Source organism: Callithrix jacchus, chromosome 12, assembly GCF_049354715.1.
Source record: "Callithrix jacchus isolate 240 chromosome 12, calJac240_pri, whole genome shotgun sequence".
Lineage (NCBI taxonomy): Eukaryota > Metazoa > Chordata > Mammalia > Primates > Cebidae > Callithrix > Callithrix jacchus.
Window position 1 is genome coordinate 67,128,750 of NC_133513.1, and position 24,143 is coordinate 67,152,892.

Sequence of the window (24,143 nt, forward strand, 5' to 3'; positions counted from 1 at the left end):
CATGAGCATACCTTCTTTTTATTCAATAAGTAACTAGGGAAAACATCATAGAATAAAACTTCTACAAAATCTTCTTTGCATATCTTTCTTTGTAACCATGAGCAACTCTCTCACACAACTGTTACTGGAAAAGTTCTCTTTTCCAACTTCGTAACTTTTTGCTGTTGTTTCCTGTTTCACAGACTGCTCAGATTTTTCTCTTCCAAGAGTAGCTTTCTGGTCTGTCTCAGTGTAAATAAATTTAGGCTCTGTTTCAAGATTTTCATAAATAAAGGCAATAGGGATCCTTGTGTGATGGAACAAAATTCTCTATTATGGTTTTGGTCATGATGGTGGTTAAATGAATCTGCACATATTACAAAATTGCATGGAACTGCACAGCCATGCACACACATATGCAGACAAATGAGTATATGTAAACTGATGAAGTGGAAATAAGCTTTGTGGTTTGTACTAATGTTAATTTATTGGTTTTGAAATTATACTATAACTATGCAAGATGTGACCTTTGCATAACATCTTGAAACAAAGTGATGGGTCCTCAGGAACCTCCCTGAACCTTTTTTTTTAAATGTAATTTCTTATAAATCTATGATTATTTCAAAATGTTAAAAAAAAAAAAGTAGATGAGTTGGAACATGGCAGCACAAGTGAGAGAGGTTCGAGAATCACTTGCTTTTTTGTGTAAACAAAATCTGTATCTTACTCAACATTGTGCTGAAAGGCATCTATTTTTATTTATTTATTTATTTCCCCTGAGACAGGGTGTCACTGTGTCACCTAGGCTGGAATGCAGTGGTGCAGTCTTGGCTCACTGTAGCCTCTACTCCCCAGGCTCCAGCAGTCCTCCTGCCTCTGGGACCACGGGTGCATACCACCATGCCGAGTTTTTTTAATTTTAAACGTAGAGATGGGGTCTCACCATGTTGCTTAGGCTAGTCTTGAATTCTGAGCTCAAGCAACCTACCTGCCTTGACTTCCCAAAGTGCTGGGATTATAGGCATGAGCCACCAACCTAGCTGCTATTTTTAATTCTGATATATTAAATTTTTAAAAAATAAACAGAATAAACTAAAGCAGTAGAAAATACTCTGAACAATAAAGATAAAAAATAAATATGAAAGATGATTAAAATAGAAAAGGTATTTTTAAAGCTAAAGTGAAATATACAAATTTATGTAAAAGTCAGTTTAGCATGCTTATCTAAGTTGTTAATAAAAAAGGATAAGCTTGTTAAATCCAGAGAGCTTCAAAAATAAAAAATATGAAACATTGGTTAAACTGAAGAAATGATTAATAAGATAAATTCAGCTAGACAGTAAATAATACACTACATCATAAACTTAAAAAATTAAATATGTTCAGACTATTAAAAAATGAATAATTTTAGGTTAAGAAAAATATACAATGTGTGTCTATGTATATATACACATATCTATACACACACATATACATATATACATACATATGTGTGTATATATACATAGACACGTGTATATATGTGTGTATATATACATAGACACACACGTGTCTATATATGTCTGTATATATGCTGTATTTTCTTCTGCCTAGTTCCATTGCACATACTTTTTTTCTGCTGAGAACGCTTTCCTAATTAATTTGACTCATAGTTTAGATATTCCTTTATGTCTTCATGGAAGGGCTCTCTACACCCAGGGTCTTGATTGAGGAAAGTACTTAATAAATTTTTCTAACTTTACCACAGGTGAAATTTAATATATTTTATGTTGTTTGAGGACTGTGAGTCTCTCCTCCTAGACGGTATGTCCCATGAATACAGTCAGGATTGGTTTTGTTGAGTATTGTGAGCAGTACCTCTCCTCCGTTAGTGGAACTCCGAATAGCTTTAAGTTAGGTTTCATCACAATCACTTGAACATTTATATAGTTGTCCCTTAATACGTGTAGGGGGTTGGTTCCAGGACCACCAACCTACTTTTACCAAATTCCACCATAGTCAAGTCCCAAAGTAGTTCCCGTAGAACACACATATGAAAATTCAGCCCTCTGTATACACAGATTTCACATCCCATGAACACTGTATTTTTGATCCATGTTTAAAAACAATCTGTGTGTAAATATACCTATGCATCTCAAACCTCTCTTGTTCAGGAGTCAACTGTATATGTATATTTTTTTACTGTTTTATTGCTTTGTCTCTGTGCTGTGTTTTCTCTGACCTGACTTCCAGTTTAAATTTTTTTTGTTTGAGACAGAGTCTCACTCCATCACCCAATTTGGAGTGTAGTGGCTCTCTCTTGGCCCACTGCAACCTCCATCTCCTGGGTTCAAGTGGTTCTCAGGCCTCAGCCTCCTGACTAGCTCTAATTATAGGTGCATGCCATCACGCCCAGCTAATTTTTGTATCTTCACTAGAGATGGGGTTTCACCATTTTGGCCGGGCTGGTTTCCAACTCCTGGCCTCAAGTGATCCACTCGCCTTGCCTCCTAGAGGGCTGGGTCCACTTTCAGTTTACTTATTTTTTTTATTGGTATATAGTAAATTTAAATTCATTCATTGCTTTTAAAATATGTCTTTTTTAGTCTTTTTCATTTTTAGGACCTCTGTGTATATTCATTCATTGCTTTTTAAATATGTTTCTATTAGTTGTTTTCATTTTTAGAAGCTCTTTGTAGTTCTTTTGCAATTTTACTTGCTCACTTAAAATATAATTTTTTGTTTCTACACATATTTCTTACTTTTTTTTTTTTTTTAGACAGAGTCTTGCTCTGTCACCAGGCCACTAGAGTGGTGCAGTGGCAAGTTCTCAGCTCACTGCAGCCTCCACCTCCCAGAATCAAGCAATTCTCCTGCCTCAGTTTCCCAAATAGCTGGGACTACAGGCGCGTGCCATCATGCCCAGCTAATTTTTTATTTTTAGTAGAGACGGGGTTTCACCATATTGGCCAGGATGGTCACGATCTCTTGACCTCATATTTCTGCACATATTTCTAAACTTACCTTTTATTTCTTTAAACATATAGTACTTCTAGTTTGTTAATCTGCATCTGCTGATTCCTATGTCGAAATTTTTTTTTGTTTTCTCTCATCGTTGGTTCTCAGTTGTGTGACCTTGTTTCCTTGTGTTTATTTTTTAATTCTCACTCCTCCTTGCTCTAGGACAAGGTGGTTAGGGGAGATTTTTGAGAATGATTTAGGTCTAGAATGAAGGTAGGTCTCTCTAGAGAGAATTTATGTTCCGTCTGCTATGTATCTAGGGAAATGGCACTGGTGGCGTTAGGCTACATTAAATTGAAAGCTTGAAGTTTTTTATATCACCAAGATGATGTGCATGAATTTATATTGGAACTGGTTTGTGGTTACAGCTTTCAAGGGTTTTTTTTTTTTTTGGAATGGAGTCTCTCTCTGTCGCCCAGGCTGGAGTACAGTGGCACGATCTCAGCTCACCGCAACCTCCACCTCCAGGGTTCAAGCAATTCTCCTGTTCAGCCTCCTGAGTACGTGGGATTATGGGCGCGTGCCACCACACCTGGCTAATTTTTGTATTTTTAGTAGAGATGGGGTTTCACCATGTTGGTCAGGCTGGTCTCAAACTCCTAACCTCGTAACCTGCCTGCCTTGGCCTCACAAAGTTCTGCGATTAGAGGCTTGAGCTATCACGCTCAGCTTAAATTTTTTTTTTTAAAGTTTATTTAGAACAATCTGTAATGTCACATATCTGTGAATTATTCTTTTAGTAAATTTACAGTATTACAGAATTCATCACTATTTACTCTTTTCTCAATGCTGTATTTTATCTGAACGTAACTGTTAAGCACTTCTGGAAAACACTGCATGTTTTTTCATGTCCATTCTTTTAGTCATACTTTACTCCCCCACCTATGAAGCCTTTTCATCTATTTCTGCTCATTAAATCCCTAAAAATCCGGGATTAACTCATATAGTTTCTTCATTTCAAGGATTCCATTGGTTGCAATCAGAGACTCCTCTTTGTAAGTCTATTGCTTTTTATGAAAAATTTCAACATGAGGCCTTGAGATTTTTTTCTTTTTCTTTTTCTTTCTTCAGAGTCTCCCTCTGTCACCCAAGCTGGAGTGCATTGACATGATCTTGGCTCACTGCAACCCCCGCCTCCCATGTTCAAACGATTCTTCTGCCTCAGCCTCCTGAGTAGTTGGGATTATAGGTGCATGCTACCATGCCCGGCTGAGTTTTGTATTTTTAGTAGAGACAGGGTTTCACCATGTTGGTTAGGCTTGTCTTGAACTCCTGACTTTGTGATCCACACACCTTGGCCTCCCAAGTGCTTGGATTACAGGCGTGAGCCACCATGCCCGGCTGAGATACAGTTATTTCTAATACATGCCTGGCTACCCTACTCTTCTATAAGCACTTTGAGGACAGGGATTATGTTTTACATATATAGTTTTTTTCCCTTTTCCTTTTCTAAAGAGACAGGGTTTCACTATGTTGGCCAGGCTGGTCTTGAACTCCTGAGCTCGTGATCCACCCACCTTGGCTTCCCAAAGTGCTAGAATTACAGGCATAAGCCACCACGCCCAGCTGTTTTACTTATATTTTTTACTTCCCTTTTCCCAAGTACTGGAGCACAGTATCTTGAACATCATTGAAACAGAGTATATGACAATGCAAAACTAGTATTGATAACTTCTGTTAACAGATTTTTTACTCTGTACCAGCTGTTGTGTAAAACACTGTATTAGTCTACTTTGCATTGCTTTAAAAGAATTACTGGGCTGAGTGCGGTGGCTCACCCTTGTAATCCCAGCACTTTGGGAGGCCGACGTGGGTGGATCACATGGTCAGGAGTTCGAGACCAGACTGGCCAATATGGTGAAATCCTGTCTCTACTAAAAATAGAAAAATTAGCCAGGCGTGGTGGCATGTGCCTGTAGTCCCAGCTACTTGGGAGGCTGAGGCAGAAGAATTACTTCAATCAATCCAGGAGAGGTTTCAGTGAGCCGAGGTTGTGCCACCGCACTCCAGCCTGGGCGATAGAGCAAGACTTCGTCTCAAAAAAAGAAGGAAACAAAAATTGAAAGACAGAGAAAGGAAAAGAAAAGAAAGCAATACCTGAGACTGGGTAATTTGTAAAAGAAAACAAGTTTGTTTGGCTCCTGGTTTCAACTCAGCTTCCCAGGTAGCAGGGATTACAAGCGTGTGCCACCACACCTAGCTAATTTTTCTAGTTTTAGTAGAGGTGGGGTTTTACCATGTTGTCCAGGCTGGTCTCCAACTCCTGACCTCAAGTGATTTGCCCGCCTTGACCTTCCAAAGTGCTGGGATTGAAGACATGATCTACTGTACTCGGCAGTAATTGATTGATTGATTGGTTGATTGGGGCAGAGCCTTGCTCTGTTGCCCAATCAGAGTGCTGTGGCAAGATCTCGGCTTACAGCAACCTCCACCTCCTGGGTTCAAGCGATTCTTGTGCCTCAGCCTCCCAAGTAGCTGGGATTATAAGCACCCACTACCACACTTGGCAAATTTTTAGTAGAGAGTTGGTTTCACCATGTTGACCAAGCTGGTCTCAAACTCCTGACCTCAGGTGATCCAGCTGCCTTGGCCTCCCAAAGTGTTGGGATTATAGGTGTGTATGAGTCACTATGCCTACCTGTAATATCTTTTTTTGAAAAATTTTATAAGAGGCATAAAGTTGGAGGTGACAAGAATTCACTTTTTTATACTTAAGGGATACATTTAGTCTATCCCATGATTAAATTTGCAAACAGAAGAAAACTGCATGGAATAGTTGCTCGGTTTTAACTATTTCTAGTATTTTCTTTTGTTGCTTTATGCTCAGAAGAGCTGAGATTGTATATGGTGTTTTCTATCTTTGATATATATTTTCTGTATTCAATTGTGTGTTTTTAGCTAGTGCATCTGAAAAGCCGCTATAATGAAAATGGAAGTCTCTGATTTAAATTATATTCCTTCTAATGTGCATATTAATCACAAGCGGTTTTAGCCTTGTAGTTGCTATACTTTAAAGAGAACTTCTAGGGCCTCACAGAGGTTAATGTTTTGCTAGAGATAAGTGAGCAACCTCAGCTAACTCCCACTAAGTCTCATTTTTCATTTACAGTTGTACAAATTATTAACATTTTCTTAATATAGCTTCAGAAGCTCTTAAGGCTAACAGCCTTAAAACCTAAATCTGTGAGAGAGAAAGTGTATATATATGTAACATTTTATTGTTGGACTTTTTAAACCTTATATGTAGCATTTCTTTTGTGTTTTTGATGCTTTACAGGTAATATTACTATTAAATTTAAAGTCAATCAAAAAGGGAACTTAGGAAACCAGTAATTATGATTACATTTATGAGTATTTTCTGATGAGATGTCTTTGAGTAGGGAGATAGGGACAGGGTAGTGGGGGAAAGGGATAGAAAACACATTTATGGCCAGATATGGTTGCTCATGGCTTTAATCTAAGCACTTTGGGAGGCCAAGGTGGGTGGATCAGGAGGTCAGGAGTTCAAGACCAGCTTGGCCAACATAGTGAAGCCCCGTCTCTACTAACAAATACAAAAATTAGCCTGGTGTGGTGGTGTGTGCCTGTAGTCCCAGCTACTTGGGAGGCTGAGGCAGGAGAATCACTAGAACCCGGAAGGTGGAGATTGCCGTGATCTGAGATTGTGCCACTGCACTCCATTTTGGAAAGCAGAGCAAGACTCCATCTCAAAAAAGAAAAGAAAACACATTTATTTTGTTTCTAATTGAATTTTTATGTATGGGAAAAACATATAAATTAGATCAAAATAATTATATACTTGTATAAGAATATTCTTTTTGGGCTGGGTGTGATAGCTCGTGCTTATAATCCCAACACTTTGGGAGTTTAAAATAGGCTGATCACTTGAGGTTGGGAGTTAGAGACCAGTCTTGCCAATATGTAAAACCCTGTCTCCGCTAAAAATATAAACATTAGCTGGGCATGGTGACACGTGCCTGTGATCTAGCTGAGACAGGAGAATCACTGGAAGTTGGGAGGTGCAGGTTGCAGTGAGCTGAGATCAAGACACTGGACTCTAGCCTGGGTGATAGAGCGAGACTCCATCTCAAAAAGAAAAAGAAAAAAGAATATTCTTTTCATTTGTTCTATACTGCAGAATAGTAAAAGTTCATTAAAAATGCCATCCCTGGCTGGGCGCAGTGGCTGACACCTGTAATTACAGCACTTTGGGTGGCCTCGGCGGGCGGATCACCTGAGGTCAGGAGTTCGAGGGCAGCCTGGCCTACACGGTGGAACCCCGTCTCTACTAAAAATAGAAAAATTAGCCGGGCATGTTGGCGTGCACGTGAAGTCCCAGCTACTGGGGAGGCTAAGGCAGGAAAATTGCTTGAACCTGGGAGATGGAGGTTGCAGTGAGCCACGATCGTGCTATTGCACTCCAGCCTGGTGGACAAGAGCTACACTGAGTATTTAAAAAAAAAAAAAAGAAAAGAAAAAAGTCATCCCTGAGGGGTCAGCTTTACTTTTGGTGTAAAAATATGTATCATGGGTGGGTGGGCATGGGGTGGGGACCCAAGTCCTCAAATTTTAGGACTTTCCCTTTTTCCCAAAACTGTATTACTCACTGGCAGATGAATTTTAAGACTAGCTTTTAAAATGACATTTTAGTTGAGCTAAATTATGGTGTGACACTGAATGATGCAGTAAGGCATTTAAAAATAGTAGCGATTGGGTATGGTGGCTTATGCCTGTAAACCCAGCATTTTGAGAGGCCAAAGCGGGTAGATCACGACATCAGGAATTTGAGACCAGCCTGGCCAAGATAGTGAAACCCTGTCTCTACTAAAAATACAAAAATTAGCCCAGCACGGTGGTAGGTGCCTTTGATACCAGCTACTAGGGGCTGAGGCAGGAAAATTGTTTGAACCCAGGAGGCAGAGGTTGCAGTGAGACAAGATCTTGCCACTGCACTCTAGCCTGGGCAACAGAGCAAGACTACATCTCAAAAAAAAAAAGAATAGTAGCAAAGTAGACAGAAAGACCAGTAGGCTGTTAAAAGAAAAACTTCAGACAAATTTTACAGTTTAACTGAGGAAGGAAAACTGATTCACAAATTGGGTAGCTCTCAGAACAGATTCAGAGAGGCTGTGTGGTACTGCTGCATAGTCTTAGAGAATCTATGGACAGAAAAAGAAAAGTGATGTATAGAAAATAGAAGTATGAGGTAGAGAAGTGGATTGGTTAGTTTATTTGCCTTATTTGGCAAAGTGAACTTGGTTTGAACACTTGGTTGCTTATGAGTGGTTGAAGTATGGCTGCTATGGTTGGCTGAGACTTAGCTGTTGTTACAGAAGCATATTGCTAAGTGAGAGAGTAAGTTTGCTAGGTGAAGCATATTGCCAAGTGAGAGTAAGCTAGGTTGCAGTTCATATGTAAGAACCTAAGTATGCTAATAAGGGCCTTTTTCAGGCCAGATTTTAGTTTGATTTAACAAAACTATTTTCACTCATAGGCTTTAGTGTCTCCTGTTCATTTAATTTATCTTATTTTTTTCTCTTTTTATGACATTTTAGTTGCTTCTCAGCTACTCAGAGAAATCTCTGTAACTTGTAGTATCTAATCCCACTTTAAAAAATGATTTATTTCCCACTGGGCAGAGAGAGTAGCACACAGCTATAGTCCCAGCTTGGGCTACTGAGGCAGGAGAGTCTCTTGAGGCCACTAGTTCAAGACTGTAGTGTTCTATAATTGTACCACTGCACTCCAGCCTGGGCAAGATAGTGAGACCCCATTTACTTATTATAAAATTAAAAAAATATCTGCTATATGATTTGGGAAAAACACAAAGTCATAAGGAATTAAATAAATCGTCTTTAATGGTTTTTTTTTTTTTTAAAAGTTAACCTCTGTTAAGAGTTGTACTTGAGTATTATTTCTGGAAAAAAACTTATTTTATAAAAACATGTGTACACTAAAATTCATTTATTTTCCCACGTGCAATTTTATGAATTTGGGCAAATTCATAGACTCAGGTAACTAACTACTGCCAAATCAGGATACAAACTAGTTCTCTCATCTTATAATTTTTCTCTTGCTGTCCCCTTATAGTTGTCTCCCTACTCCTAACTTCTGGCTAGTTTCTGCACTTTTCAGATCATTGTATCAATGTAATGATAAAGTATGTAATCTTTCAAAGCTGGCCTCTTTCATTCAGCATAATTATTTTGAGATTTCATTTATGCTGTTCCATATATTGGTAGTTTGTTGCTTTTAATAGTGAGTGTTGTATGGATATACCATCGTTAGATTATCCATTCATCCATTGACAGATACCCATTCTACTTTTGGGTGATTTTGAATCATGCTCCTAAAAACATTCATAACAGGTTTTTGTGTGAACATACATTTTGATTTCACTTGGGCAGATACCTAGGAGGGGCATTGTTGGATCATATGGTAAGAGTATATTTAATTTTATAAATAGCAGCTGTCAAACTGCTTTCCTAGTAGCTGTACCTGTTTTCCATCATAGGTGTACTATATTTAATTCCCACCTGAAATGTTTGAGAGTTCCAGTTTATCTGCATCCTCACCAGAACTTGTTATTGTTAGGTTTGACTTTTATTTTTTAAAGACATACCATTAGATATGTAGTAGTACATCATTGATTTAAATTTTTTTTTTTTTTGCCTTGTGGTAATAGGTGTTGAGTACTGTTGGTGAACTTTTTTACTTTTTCTTTTTTGGAGACATGCTTGTTCAAATCATTTTTTGTTGTTATTTTTCTTATTTTTGGGTTTTAATGGTTTCTTTTCAACTTTGAATATAAGTCCTCTTTCAGATACATGACCTTCTACCAGTCTATAGCAAAGGATCTTGAAAGGAATAAGGATCTTACGATGAAGTTTATGTTTTTCTTTCTTTCATGGATCAGATTTGGGTTTCATACCTAAGAACTCTTTGCTTAACCTGTGGTCACAAAGGTTTTTTTCAGTTCTCTGTTACAAGTAGCCATGCATCTCTTAATGGAGGGGATACTTTCTGAGAAATGTGTCCTTAGCTGATTTCTTTCTTGTGTGACTATCACGGAGTGTTCTTACACAAACCAAGATGGTATAACCTACTATATACTTAGGCTTTGTGGTATGGCCTGTTGTTCTGAGGCTACAAACCTGTATAGTATTACTTTACTGAATATTTTAGGCAGTTGTAACACAGTGGAAAGTATTTGTGTATCTAAACATAGAAAAGGTACAGAAAAAATAAGGTATAAAAGGTAAAAGGAATACTATACCGGTTACTTACCATGAATGGAGCTTGCAGGACTGGAAGTTGCTGTAGGCAAATTGGAAGAGAATGTGAAGGCCTACAACATTACTGTACACTACTGTAGACTTTATAAATGCTCTATGACTAGGCTACACTAAATTTGTTTCTTGAGCCAGGGTCTCACTCTGCTGCCTGGGGTTGGAGTATAGTGGTGCTGTCTCGGCTCATGGCAGCCTTGACCTCCTGGGCCCAAGTGATCCTCCCACGTTAGCCTCTCAAATAACTGGGACTACAGGCACTCACTACCACACCAACTAATTTTTGTAATTTACATAGATATAGGATTTTGCAATATTACCCAGGCTCATCTTGAACTGCTGAGCTCAAGTGATCCACACACCTCAGCCTCCCAAAGTTCTGGGATTACATTGTGAGCTGTTATGCCTGGCCCCTTAAATTTATTTTTTAAAAATAATTGCACTACAATTGTTATAATGGCTGTGCAGTGTCACCAGATGATAGGAATTTTTTAGCTCCATTATAATTTTATGTCTTAAAATTACGCAGTCCGTTGTTGACTGAAATGTCATTATTCAGCACACGACTGTACTTTACTTCAGATTTTATACTCAAGCTGAGTTGATGATTAGAGTAGAAGCAGAGATGTAAGGAATATATATTGATAAAATCTTTTTATGTATATATTGTCTGTATGTGTATATGCTTTATTAATGATACCAGAAAAACAAATGAATTCACCAGCCAACCTAGGCTGTACTTCATTAGTCCATGTCTTAGCATAAACTAAAAAAAAAATTTTTTTTTTTTTTTGAGATGGAATTTTATGCTCGTCACCCAGGCTGAAGTGTAATGGTACCATCTGGGTTCACTTTGTTCTCCACTTTTGGGGCTAAAATGATTCTCCTGCCTCAGCCTCCCAAGGAGCTGGGACTACAGGTGCAGGCCATCATGCCCAGCCAATTTTTAAAAAAAAATTTATAGAGACAGGGTTTTACCATGTTGTCCAGGCTGCTCTTTAATTCCTGAGCAAATTTTAGGTCAAATTTTAAATAATTCTGTGCACAAAATGAAGTTTTTGTACAGTAGAAAGCAAAATTAACACTGTTGCAGCCACTCATGTGGACAGTCATGGTCGGTTGTCACCATTTCTGAATCTGAAATTATATGGTATTGTTAAGTAATCATTTTCTTATTCACAGATTACTGAGCAGTAAAAATATGAAATATTAGTACAATGAAGAAATAATGTGTTCACTGTAACTAATAAGCACAGTAGCACTACCAGAATACCTGTATCAGGTATTAACAGCAACAGTGGACAACAGGCTTTCAGTTGTCTTCTCCTCTGATGCTGTGTTTTGATTAAAAGATCAAATACACTGTATTTTTTTTTTTTAGGTGAGAAGAAAACTTAGAAGCATTTGAGAAACCTCTAGTGATGAGGAGGTATTCTGTTAGATGGCTTTTTAAAATGTTTTCTTCAGTGTCATCTGCCTCATTAACAATGGTTTTTGTCTTAGAGGTCTCTCTTTGATTTTATAAACTGACATGATTTCTTGTTCTGTTATGAATGCACAAAGCTTTACTCCTTCAGTAAGCCCATCACAAATTTTTACCACGTCATCTATAGGTACTTTTTCTGCAGTGTTTAACAATGTCATCCTCATTGTCACTTATTATAATCACTTTGATTCAGAACCATTTTGGCTATCTCACTATTGGTTAATGAATGAGCAATTAGAATATCATTATCAATGTTGAAGTCTTCCTCGTTATCTCTTTCCTTTAGCTTACTGATGGACTCTGGTGGTATTTTTTTTTTTTGCATATGTTGGAAGGTTGGACACTTTTTTCTCACTTGACATATAGAATTCTTCAAAGTCATCACCTTGTTCACCATCATCACTGAATATAGTCACAGGCACATATAGCTGCATCTTTAATAACTATGGTTCCAAGTGGTGACAACAGCATATACAGCATCCTTCATGCTAAACCTTTTTGGAAAGCCTTCCACACCTACAATTCTGTTTGACTACTTTTAGCATGCTGTTCAAAAAGTGTGTTTGTATTTACTTGTTATTGATAGAAGGATACCCTGGTCACATGGCTGAATTAATGAAGTCACATTTGGGGGAAAGTATATGACATGAACATGATTTTTAATGAGAATTTCAGCTGAAGGATAAGCAGAACAGTTGTCAAGGAATAAGAAAATCTTGCAGTCATCATTCAGTCCAGCATCTGTGCAGTGAATGTGAACTACTGGTACAAAATATTTGTGAAACCAATCAAAAGAGGTGTCCCTGGTGACACATGCCTTTTTGTTAGCTTAATATGGGCTGGTAAGAAATTCAGTCCTTGAAAACAGGGAGCACACAAGCTTTTGCCTATCACAGTAAGTGTACATTTATATGTGCCTAGTGTGTTAACATATCCCAGCACTGTTACTCTGTCCTTGGCATCCTTAATTCCTGTAGAGGCTGTCTCATGAGCTGTAGTCAGTGTCTTTCTAAGGCAATAGCACCACAATATTGATGTTTCATCAGTATTATAGATTTATTCTGGCATCAGATTTTCATAAGCAATGACCTTGGCTAATTTGTCAATGAATTTCTCCACTGCTTCATGATCAGCCGATGCTTTATCACCACAAACCTTTAAAAATGCACTGTTGTGTCTTTTCATAAATTTGTGGAACCCACCTGTTGAATATTCATAATTCCCTACAATTTTCAGTTAATCCTGATGGATATTTGCTTGTGTCATGATCAAAATACCATTAAGTGGCATTTGTTCACTGTGACACTGTTGGATTCATTCTTTTAATACATAATTGAGATCTTCGTTGTTAGCTTTACACAGTGTTTCTCACTTACTCTCTTTATCAGTTTCAGCATGTAAATATCCATTTGTTCCTTTTTTTTTTTTTTTAAAAGACTGAGTCTTGCTCTTGTTGCCCAGGCTGGAGGGCAATGACTTGATTTTGGCTTGCTGCGACTTGATTTTGGCTCGCTGCAACTTCCACTCCTGGGTTCAAGCGATTCTCCTGCCTCAGCCTTCCAAGTAGCTGGGATTACAGGTGTGCATCACCATGCCCAGCTAGTTTTTGTATTTTTTAGTAGAGTTGGGATTTCACCATGTTGGCCAGGCTGGTCTCGAACTCCTTACCTAAGCAGGTGATCCACCTGCTTCAGCCTCCCAAAGTGCTGGGATTACAGGCGTGAGCCACTGTGCCTGGCCTATCCTTTTGTTTCTTCACATTATATTAATATATGGTGGTAATGCCAACACCATACTGTTTTGTAAGACATATCACAGTTACATTGCTGTCCAGTTTCTCTAACAGCTTGACTTTCTGTGATATAAATGTGTTTTCTTTTTTTTTTTTAATAACAGTTATCCATAGGAAGATCTGCAGGACTTTTTGAAAATTTTCAATAATGTCTTCACACCACACAGCAGAAAATAAGTAAAAAAACACAGTGAGCAGTGCACATACGTCTTGGCTCCATGTGGGGCCTGTCATTGTCATGTCCTGCCTTCATATGTGCCATTTTGGGCAGCCTTATATGCCTATGTGTGTAGGATAATCTGGGCATATTCAGAAATAATATATTGCAGCTCAGTGGGCCTAAGAGGGTCTTTTTTCCCTCAGGGTTGCTGAATAATCTGTGTGTTATATGCCTCCATTTTGTCTGTGACTTGTCACATGAGGTCAGGTGTGGAAATTTCTACTTGTGGTGTCATGTTAGTGCTCAGACATCAGATTTTCAGATCCGGGATGCTCAATCTATATATATAATTTACTTATTTTAATTATTTTTTTGGAGACCGAGCTTCGCTCTTATTGCTCAAGCTGGAGTGCAGTGGCACTATCTTGGTTCACTGTAATCTCCACCTGCCAGGTTCAAGCAATTCTCCTGCCTCAGCCTCCTGAGTACCTGGGATTACAGACATGCATCACCACATCCAGCTAATTTTTATATGTTTAGTAGAGATGGGGTTTCACCATGTTGGTCAGGCTGGTCTTGAACTCCTGGCCTCAGGTGTGAGCCACCACACTTAGCCTGTTTATTTTTTGAGATGAAGTCTTGCTCTGTCACGCAGGCTGGAGTGTACTGGCATGATCTCAGCTCACTGCACCTTCTGCCTCCTGGGTTCAAATGTTTCTCCTGCCTCAGCCTCTCAAGTAGCTGGGACTACAGGTGTGTGCCACCACATCCAGCTAATTTTTGTATTTTTAGTAAAGATGGGGTTTCACTATGTTGGTCAGGTTGGTCTCCAACTCCTGACCTCAAGTGATCCGCCTGCCTTGACCTCTCCAAGTGCTGGGATTACAGGTGTGAGCCACCGCGCTTGGTCTATATGGATTATTTTTAAAAATACCAGAGATTGTGGTGTCACTATGTTGCCCAGGCTGGTCTTGAACTACTAGACTCAAGCGATTCTCCCATTTCTGCCTCTGAAAGTGCTGGGATTATAGGTGTGAGCCAACCCACCTGGCCTACACCTATCTACTTAATATATTTCTTGTTTTTACGTCTACTCTGGTCATTATCTCAGCCTACAGTGTGTTTTGTTTATTCCTCCACCATATTCTCATAATGTGAATATGCAAGTGTTACTTTTTTCAAGGTTTAGTTGAGGGTCTATTTTTTTTTTTATCTCTCTCACTTTCCTTGATCTTATATCTACTAATGAGAAATAGTTTTTTAAAAAAATACAGGATATAGCTAGTATATAATTGCTCACAGCAGTGTTTTGAAAAATGTCTGTATTTGCCTTAGTGCAACAAGTCTCTTTAGTGAATCTCTTGTTTTGCTTCTTTACTTTGGTGTATACGGTACCATCCTCTCCCTATTGTGCTGGCTAGATCTACGAGGCAGGTAGTAAAGTGATATATGTATTAGCTCATAGAATGGTAATGGAAATACAGTTTTCGTTTGTTTACCATAACCGCAGGTGTGATCGCACCAGTGCAGTCCAGCCAGAGTGACAAAGTGAGACTCTGTCTCTTAAAATTGATGATATTCATATCTGCTCTTAAGAGCTTCACATAAACTCTAGGAATAATATTTCTATTTGTTTATGTTGGTCTTTAATTTTTACCTCTGTAAAAGGAACACTTGGGTTTGTCGTCGGCTGATGTGGATTTTAGTCCCAGCTTTTTTAATGAAGTTTATGAGCTGATATGTTATGTAACGTCCTATAGTTTTACTTTCCACATCTTCATCTTGAGGTTTTTATGGTTATTAAGATAATGAATATGAAGTGGTTTTAGTTTACAATTTTAGATTATCAAATACTTTGTGAATGTGAAGACTTTTCTTACTTTTCTTATTTTCTTACTAGTAATAACAACAGAATGTGACTAAATATACCTTCTCTCTGGGATAAAAAGGCATGAGAGTATGTTCACACATTTTCTGGCTCATCAACTTGCTCTCTCTTATGTGGGTAGGAAGAATGAGGGAATCTGTAATCTATATGAGGATTCCTCAAGGAACAAGATTGCCACTGTTAGTAGATTATTGTGAGGAACAATGGTGGATTTTCCTTCCCTCCCTCCCTCCTTTCCTCCTTCCCTCCCTCCCTCCCTCCCTCCCTCCCTCTCTCCTTCCTCCCCCCCCCCCCCGTCTCCCAAGTTGGAGTGCAACGGAGGATCTCGCCTCACTGCAGCGTCTGCCTCCCAGGTTCAAGCAATTGTCCTTTCTCAGCCCCTTGAGTAGCTAGGATTACAGGCATACACAACCATACCTGGCTAATGTTTGTATTTTTAGTAAAGACAGTTTTCACTATATTGACCCTGCTGGTCTCAAACTAGTGACCTCGAGCGATCCACCTGCCTTGGCCTCCCAAAGTCCTGGGATTAAAGGCGTAAGCTACTGTGCCTGGCTCAGTGGTGGATTTTCTATGATTTTACAAACCATTTCTTAACTTGGAAGTTAAGAGGGCTAGAGTTGGCCAGGTGTGGTGGCTCATGCCTGTAATCTCAGCACTTTGGGAGACTGAGGTGGGTGGATTGCCTGAGGTCAGGAGTTTGAGACCACACTGGCCAACATGAAGAAACTGTCTCTACTAAAAAAAATACCCGCCCCCCCCAAAAAATTAGGTGTGATGGCAGGCGCCTGTAATCCCAGCTACTCCAGAGGCTGAGGCAGGAGAATTGCTTGAACCCAGGAGGCGGAGGTTGCAGTGAGCCGAGATCGCACCACTACACTCCAGCCTGGGTGGTAAGAGTGAAACTCAGTCTCGAGTAAAAAAGAAATTGAATTTCAGCACATAAAACCAGTTGTGTAGGCTTATTTAAATTAATGAAGTAAAGCATTGGAATGAAGGTGAAGCATATTTACATAGAAACATATCTTTATCTTCAGATATTACTGTGTTCTCACAACAGTTGTCCCTTTTCAGATCATGGTTTTTGTTTGTTTGTTTGTTTGTTTTGCTTTTTTTGACGCAGGGTCTCAATCTGTGGCTCAAGCTGGAGTGCAGTGATGTGATCACAGCTCACTGTAGCCTCAACCTCCTGGGCTCAAGCGATTCTCCTGCATCAGCTTCCTCACTGACTGGGACTGCAGATGTGTGCTACCACACCAGGCTGATTTTTGTATTTTTTGTACAGCTGGTGTCTTTCTATGTTGCCTAGGCTAATCGCGAACTCCTGGGCTCAAGCAGTCTTCCTGCCTTGGTCTCCCAAAGTGCGATTACAGGTTTCATGGGCATTATCTCATAACATTACTGATTGCTAGCCATTGTAATAAATTGCTACCATATATTACCATCTTTGTTGTTTTGAGATGGAGTCTCACTCTGTCTCGCAGCTGGAGTGTAGTGGCACCATCTCAGCTCACTGCAGCCTCTGTCTCCTGAGTTTAAGCAATTCTCCTGCCTAGCCTCCCGAGTAGCTGGGACTACAGGCATGTGGCACCATGCCTGGCTAATTTTTTTGTATTTTTAGCAGAGATTGGGTTTCACCATGTTGGCCAGGCTGGTCTTGAACTCATGACCTCAAATGATCCACCTGCTCAGCCTCCCAAAATGCTGGGATTACAGGCATGAGCCACAGCACCTGGCCATTTTGTCATCTTTAAACATGGCTTTTCACTGTGTTGTTAAATTTCTCAAAAATTGTTACACTTCCCTGTCAATTACAAATGTCATTTCTTATTTGTCACCTATTCATGTTGCCTATTGTTCCTCTATATGGATACTTGACTACATGAAATGTGGTTCTTAGTTATTCTAAAAAATATTATGCTCATATATGCATCTTTGTCTTCATTATATTGCTGTTGTCATTTAAGATAATTTTTTATAGTTCAATAAACTGTGCTATGATGGATTTAGCAGTTAATATATACATGGAATAAATCTAAGTATGTTGATCTATATAGAATATATGCATTAAGACATTGGAGAGATATGGAAACAATTATATGACCCCTAAAAAGTTGGAAATAAGATAGTTAACTGAGACTTAAATGAATAGTTTATTCTTACAAGCATTATGTTTAACTGTCTCCAGAGTAAATGAAATATGTTTGGGTAAATTAAGTGTTATCAGTTGTATTATAAATTAACTGGATATCAAGTACATAAGGGATTTGAGAGATGGCACTAAAATATAATTGAATTTAGTAAGTAGATATCTAATCAGTTGCATTTACTCCTTTTGGGGGTTTAGAAGGAAAGAAAAAAGAAGTTCATTTTAGGCTATAGATATGGAAAAATGAGGTCTAAAGAGCCAGAAGTTGACATTGCTCATTTAAATGCCGTCGGAGGAATTAGCAGGGTGGGGTGGTATGTGCCTCTGGTCTCAGCTACTCAGGAACCTGTAATGGATATATTGCTTCAGCACGGAGGGAGGTTGAGGCTGCAGTGAGCTGTGATCTCTCCATTGTATTTCATCCTGGGTGACAGGATGGAATACAAAAATCTGTCTCGAAAGAAAACAAAACAAAAACAAACACTGAGGTAGAGGAAACCCTATTCTATTCTTTGGTATATTATTCCCCTATTTTACATCATTTGTGTTTTATCAAGTAATATTTTGATTTAGCTTTTCTAAGGAAAGGTTTATATTATTTGTTAATCCCCATACTTTCTATACTAATTAATGGCTAATAATTATCACTTCAAAGTAATAAATTTGTATTCTGGTTTATATATCAGTATCCATGAGCTTGATTACTAAGTTTGTCCCTAAGAGGAGATCTAGTGTCAGCAAGCTTACAAAATCAGGTGTCTTGAGTTTGTAATATTAAGAATTAGACTATATATCTTTGTCATTTTATGAGGATAAAGGTAACCTATGATGGCTTTAGGTAGATAGCCAGCTGACAGTCAAAATCTGTGGTTTGTATGAAGCAAGCCAAGGATTTCATGACTCCTGCAGTTTACAGTTTAACTCAGAGTCTAGCTCAAAGCTCAGTTTAAAGTCTTATCTTTTCTATTAAACATTCTCTGATTAGACTTGCATACAGTGACTACTCAATGTAAAACACCGCCCTGGAAACCTCTTTTCTTCCGAAAATGCTTATTCTTCTCTAAATCACCTATCACCATCTGACATACGTGTTTACTTGTTTATTATCATTTCTGCACTCACACGGGATTGTCAGCTCTATAGGTAGGAATTTTGTTAACATACTGCTTTGTCTTTGTGGTTACCAGTGTTTGTCACATGTCAGGTTCTTAGGAAGCATTCACTGAATGAGGGAATCTGTTGAATTCTTAATCCTTCTTTCCTCTAGGCATCTTTGTTTATTAGTTGTAGTCAATATAGAATAATACAGTGTTGTATTGTTTGATGTCTGTCAATCTGATCTCTGTTTGCAAGAACTTTCTTGGAGCAGGGGCCCAATTTTGTACTATTATCTCCTCCACAGAATCTTGGTTGTTGGGTTTGAGCTCTTGATTTAGATAGAGTTTGATTTTGGGTTCAGCCATTTACTTACTTTTGTGACAGTAGATAACTTTTCTGAAACTTGGTTTCTCTGTTTTGAGGATATACGAGATAGTGTTGTTTGAGGACTGTAATGTTTAATTTTGTGTGTAAGAATGACTGGGCTACTGGATGCCCAGATACTGGTTAGATACTATTTCTGACTGTGTCTGTAAGGGTGTTTCCATAAAAGATTAGCATTTGAGCTAGTAGACTGAGTAGAGAAGACCACCCTTATCAATGTGGGCAGATATTGTCCATCCTTTGGTGGCCCAAATAGTAACAACACAAAAGGCGGACAAGGGATGAATTGGCTCTTTCTGAGCTGGAACAACCGTCTTCTGCCTTGAGATGTGGTGGGTGCTCCTAGTTCTTCATTCTTCAGACTAGGACCAAGACTTACACCACTGGCTTTCCTATTTCTGATTTTGGCCTTCATAATCATATGAGATAATTAGCCTAATTATTTACTTTTTTTTGAGACAGAGTCTTGCTCTGTCACCCAGGCTAGAGTGCAGTGGTGCGATCTCGGCTCACTGCAGCCTCCTCCTCCTGGGTTCAAGCAATTCTCCTGTCTCAGCTTCCCAAATAGCTGGGATTACAGGCACGTCACTGCGCCTCGGTTCACTGCAACCTCTGCCTCCTGGGTCTAAGTGATTCTTCTGCCTCAGCCTCCCAAGTACCTGGGATTACAGGTGTGCGCTACCATACCCAGCTAATTTTGTATTTTTAGTAGAGACCATTTCACCATGTTGGCCAGGTTGAACTTGAACTCCTGATGTCACAAGTGATCTACCCACGTTGGCCTCCCAGAAGTGCTGGGATTATAATCTTTAACCACTGCACCTGGCACCAGTGCTGTTTCTAGGCTTAATTAGTTTGTTATAGCCAGCAAACCTTTTCGTGTGTTTCAGCTTTGGCACCACCTGTCCTTCATAGCTATCGGTATAGCTTTGTTGACTTTACTCTCCCGCATACTCTTGCCCAGTGCTTCTTGGGTCTTGCCCAAGGACGCAATTCTGTCCTATTCTCTCTTTGTTTTTGTTCAACATTATCTAATTTTCATATATATCTATGTATGTGTGTTAAATTTTTATATATATTAAATATTTTTCAAAACTCTGCCTTTGTATTTATGACTAGATATGTAAACATACATCAATATATATTAATTACATTAATATTAACATTTGATATAGATTCTGTTCTTCTCTCAACTGTGCCTTAACAAACTTAGAAAATTTTTGGTGACTCACGCCTGTAATTCCAACACTTTGGGACGCCAAGGTGGGCAGATCACAAGGTCAGCAGTTCAAAACCAGCCTAGCCAATATGGTGAAACCCAGTCTCTACTAAAAATACAACAATTACCTGGGTGTGGTGGTGGGTGCCAGTAATCCCAACTACCTGGGAGGCAGAGGTTGCAGTGAGCAGAGATTGGGCCATTGTACTCCAGCCTAGGCAACAGAGTGAAACTCTTGTCTCAAAAAAAAAAAAAAAAAGGCTTGCATGGTGGCTCACGCCTGTAATCCCAGCACTTTCGGAGACCAAGGCAGGCAGGTCACCTGAGGTCAGGAGTTTGAGACCAGCCTGACCAACATGGAGAACCCCGTCTCTACTATAAAGTACAAAATAATTAGGTGGGCATGGTGGCATATACCTGTAATTCCAGCTACTTGGGAGGCTGAGACAAGGAGAATTCCAGCTACTTGGGAGGCTGAGACAAGGAGAATTACTTGAACCCAGGAGGCAGAGGTTGCAGTGAGCTGAGATCAAGCCATTGCACTCCAGCCTGGGCAACAGGAGCGCAGCTCCGTCGCAAAAAAAAAAACTTAGAAAATTTTTAACAGTTCAAGTAAATGTAAAAAGTTAAGAAATTCTATTCTGTTTTGATATCTTATGTTTTGTATTTTCCAACTTAGCAGCTTTCAAAATCATCATACTGAGTCTCCTCCACCTAAGTCACTTTCCTTCTCATGCTCACATAATATATTGCAGGTTGGCATATACCTTCTAATTAAGAGTTTGGGGGTGGGGGGAACGATCCAAGATGGCCTATCGCTAACACCTCGGGATTGGAGCTCTCAGTGAAAGCGCAGAGAACTAGAGGGCGCCAACACTTTCAGACAAATTCTGGTTGCTCATGGAGCAGAAGATCCTCAGTGGAGGAGTCAGACGGGTCGCCAGCGCGACTGTTGTGGCTGGCGCAGCGGTTTCACAGGCACCTCGGTGCCGCAGCTCTCAGAGCAGAGTAAACAGTGCTGGCTTCCCTTCTGACCGAGGATTGGAGGATCCACGTGGGTCCCCAGCACGACTCCTGAGGCCGGCGCAGCGGCTGTGACGGCACCTCGGCGCGGCAGCTCTCGGCGCAGAGTAAACAAAACTGGTTCCCCTTCTGACCGAGGTTTGGAGCCCCGGGAAGGCAGAGTGGCCTATTACAGACACAAGAAGGAAGCCAGACAGGAGAATCCTGGGCAGAAAAGCACTATCAGTCTTAACGCTGCTGCTCTGGCCCTGGGAACTAACAACTTGGACGCCCACTCAAGAGACCTAATCTGAAAGTTGATAATTTCAAAGATGACAGGAGGATAAATTTACAATGATGGGAAGAAACCAGCGTAAAAAGGCTGAGAATACTAAAAATCAGAACCACTCTCCCTCTAAAGATGATCCCAGTTCCACATCAACAATGGAACAAGGCTTGATGGCGAATGAGTGCATCCCAGTAACAGAATCACGCTTCAGGGAATGGATAATAAGAAACTTCTGTGAGTTAAAAGAACATGTTGTAGCCCAACGTAAAGAAACTAAGAACTTTGAAAAAAGGTTTGATGAAATCCTATTGAGAATAGACAACTTAGAGAGGAATATAAGTGAATTAGCGGAACTGAAGAATACAATACAGGAACTCCGAGAAGTATGCACAGGTTTAAACACTCGAATTTTTCAAGCAGAAGAAAGGATATCAGAGGTCAAAGTCCAACTTAATGAAAGAAAACAAGAAGACAAGATTAGAGAAAAAAGGATAAAAAGGAATGAGCAAAGTCTCCAAGAAATGTGGGACTATGTGAAAAGACCAAATTTACGTTTGATAGGTGTACCTGAATGCGACAGAGAGAATGAATCCAAGCTGGAAAATACCCTTCAGGATATTATTCAGGAAAACTTTCCTGAACTAGCAAAGCAGGTCAATATTCAACCCCAGGTAATACAGAGAACACCACAAAGATATTCCTCAAGAAGAGCAACCCCAAGGCACATAATCGTTAGATTCACCAGGGTTGAAACGAAGGAGAAAATACTAAGGGCAGCCAGAGAGAAAGGTCAGGTTACCCACAAAGGAAAGTCAGTCAGACTTACAGCAGATCTCTCAGCAGAAACTCTAGAAGCCAGAAGAGAATGGGGGCCAATATTCAATATCCTCAAAGAACAGAACCTTCAGCCCAGAATTTCATATTCAGCCAAACTAAGCTTCACAACTGAAGAAAAAATAAAATCTTTTATGAACAAGCAAGTACTCAGAGATTTTATTACCACCAGGCCTGCTTTACAAGAGCTTCTGAAAGAGGCATTACACACAGAAAGAAACAACCAGTATTAGCCTTTCTAAAAATATACCAAAAAGTAAAGAGCACCAACATAAAGAAGAATTTACATCAACGAATGGATAAAACAGCCAGTTAATGTCAAATGGCAGTAAGCCTAAATTTAAATTGACTAAATCCCCCAATCAAAAGACACAGCCAAAACCCAACGGCATGTTACATCCAGACCTGTTTCACATGCAGGGATACGCAAAGACTCAAAGGGATGGAGAAAGATTTACCAATCAAATGGAGAGCAAAAATAAATAAATAAATAAATAAATAAAAAGCAGGAGTTGCAAATCTCATATAGGATAAAATAGATTTTAAAGCAACAAAGATACAGTGGTAAAAAGATTAATGCAACAACAAGAGCTAACGATCCTAACACCCAGATACATAGAGTCTTAGATTCAATGAGACAGAAAATTAATAAGGATATCAAGGACTCGATCTCAGATCCGGAACAAGTAAACTTAATAAATATTTATAGGGCTCTCCACTTCAAATACACAAAATATACATTCTTGTCAATACCACATCACATCTACTCATAGGTTTAAATGAAACATTGGCCATTATTAATACCCATTTTTTTTTTTTTCAGAATAGAGTAATATTTCCATTCACCCTCCCTCTTTCTCTTCCTCTTTCTTCCTCTCCTTTACTCATTTTTTTTTCTTTCCTTCTCTCAAAAAAAAAAAAAGAAATCAACTTGTAAACCTCTAGATCCAGGTCGGCAATGTCTCTCTCATATCTTGATTTCCTTCCTTCCCTTCCCTCCCCCCCCTTCCACCCTTCCTTCTTCCCTCCCTCCCTCCCTCCCTCCCTCCCTTCCTTCCTTCCTTCCTTCCTTCCTTCCTTCCCTTCCTCCTTCCCTCCCTTCCTGCCTTCCTCCCTTCCTCCCCTCCCCCCCCAAAATGAAAGAGTTTGGAGGGAGAGTTCTTCTTTGTAGAAATTTAAATTTTTCAGAGAAAAAAAGTTCTGAAAATTTAGAGTTCTTATGTGAGACACTAACAAAATCCTCTGTGAACTGACACCCACTCATTTTATTTTTATTTCTTTATTTTGAGACAGAGTCTCGCTTTGTTGCCCAGGCTGGAATGCAGTGTTTTGAACTTTGCTCACTGCAGCCTCCACCTCCTGGGTTCAAGTGATTCTCCTGACCCAGCCTCCCAAGTAGCAGGGATTACAGGTGTACACCACCATGCCTGGCTAATTTTTTGTATTTTTAGTAGAGATGGGGTTTTGCCATGCTTGCCAGATTGGTCTCGAACTCGTGACCTCCTGATCCACCCACCTTGGCCTCCCAAAATGCTGGGATTACAGGTGTGAGCCACTGTGCCCGGCAACACTCA

The 24,143-nt window shown here is 39.4% G+C and overlaps 1 protein-coding gene across 16 annotated transcripts in view; it reads left to right on the top strand.

Moving 5' to 3' along the window:
• JMJD1C (jumonji domain containing 1C) overlaps positions 1–24,143 on the top strand; it is a 380,550-nt gene that overhangs the window by 183,328 nt on the left and 173,079 nt on the right. The window contains exon 2 of one of the 16 annotated variants that reach the window (XM_078345833.1): positions 11,650–11,697. The exons of the other annotated variants lie outside the window; for them this stretch is intronic. The gene's annotated coding sequence lies outside the window, so the exon portion shown is untranslated. The remainder of the gene's footprint in view (positions 1–11,649; positions 11,698–24,143) is intronic. 16 annotated transcript variants of the gene reach the window in all.